This window comes from Callorhinchus milii, unplaced genomic scaffold (assembly GCF_018977255.1).
Source record: "Callorhinchus milii isolate IMCB2004 unplaced genomic scaffold, IMCB_Cmil_1.0 Scaffold117, whole genome shotgun sequence".
NCBI classification, from domain to species: domain Eukaryota; kingdom Metazoa; phylum Chordata; class Chondrichthyes; order Chimaeriformes; family Callorhinchidae; genus Callorhinchus; species Callorhinchus milii.
This window is the reverse complement of record NW_024704858.1, coordinates 46,168-47,596: the sequence shown is the minus strand read 5'-3', so window position 1 is coordinate 47,596 and position 1,429 is coordinate 46,168. Positions and strand designations below refer to the sequence as shown.

The window sequence follows — 1,429 nt, the reverse complement described above, 5'->3', positions numbered from 1 at the left end:
TGTTTCCTGAACAAACTTCATATTAATTTGCAGTTCATATAGGTAGGCTAAGAATTTACCTTGGTTTTTTTTACTTTAAATGTTACTGTGCAATACAGTCTTGTAATTAATAAACACACACAGGATATAGTCTATACAGTACGCTACTGTAACTTGCTCTGTTTTGCTAGATTACCACCACCCTGTAAGACTCCTGGCTAGGCTAGAGGCCATCTTCGACTTACGATATTTTCGACTTACGATGATAGGGTCGTTGTAACACATCTCCATCGTAAATAGAAGTGACATTCAGATCGACATCACATGCCACCCTCCATCTGCACTGCTCCTTCTGCTGCTGCTGAGTTCAACAACTCGGCAGAATCAGCGTCACCGCCACGCAAAGTAGAGGAAAGGTAAAACCATCATTGACATGTTTTATAAATACATATTCAACTTAACTAATTCGTTATCTATATACAGATAACATGAAAACACGATATTGTTTATCGATATACAGATACAGCTAAACTACGTGTTATCCATATACAGATAAAACTAAACTAGATTTAATCGGTATACAGATAATTGATATACTCTTAGGTTTTTTTCGGTAAAACTACGTAGGTAAGAAAAGTTATAAAATTATAATAAACGAAAAATAACTCAATTGTGATGTAATTTAGTTATTTTTCATTTATTATAATATTTTTCTTATTTTTTTCCTACGTGACTTTACCGAAAAAACCTAAGAGTATGAATCCTTGCAGTTACGAAAGCTTCAAATCTCAAAGAAAATTGACGTATTTTTAAATCCTTTATATTAAGTTCACTTGCTTGCTGCGCTTAGACCGTGCAAATCTTTCGGTCGTTTTTTAACCCACTTCCCGTGATCCAATCGAGCTGACATTTTGCACACAGACTCGTTGTGCGTGACAATTTATTTTCGTGAAAAAAAATTCCAAAATTTTCCACTTTTTAGGAAAAAAACAATTATCAACATGAATAAAACAGAGGGGACGAAAGGGGAAAAACATATATTTTTTTAATTGTGAGTTTATTTACGAAGTCTGTACATAAGCCAGGTTTTCATCATGCTACATGTAGCCCCAGTGGCCTAATGGATAAGGCACTGGCCTCCTAAGCCAGGGATTGTGGGTTCGAGTCCCACCTGGGGTTGCTGAGAAAAAGCTGTTCATTTTGTAAAATCAAAAAGCCAAGTTAACGAATCTGATAATGAAAAGCCAAAATGGCGCTGTGCCTATAGAAGAGAGTTTTAAAACAGTGTTCAGTTATACTCTTTGGTTCTTTCGGTAAAGTTACGTCGGTATAGTGTCCATCATCAGGTGATGATGATGGATGCTTGTGTTGATGATAGACGCTTGTGTTGAGCCCGAAACGTCGTGATTTATTTTATTTTACACCTACGTGAATTTACCGAAAGAACCAA

General features: G+C 35.9%; 1 non-coding gene across 1 annotated transcript; it reads left to right on the top strand.

The window, feature by feature from the left end:
* Positions 1–1,085: 1,085 nt before the first annotated feature.
* trnar-ccu lies at positions 1,086–1,158 on the top strand. The gene has a single exon. It is a non-coding gene; the product is annotated as a tRNA-Arg (tRNA).
* The last annotated feature ends 271 nt before the right edge of the window (positions 1,159–1,429 follow it).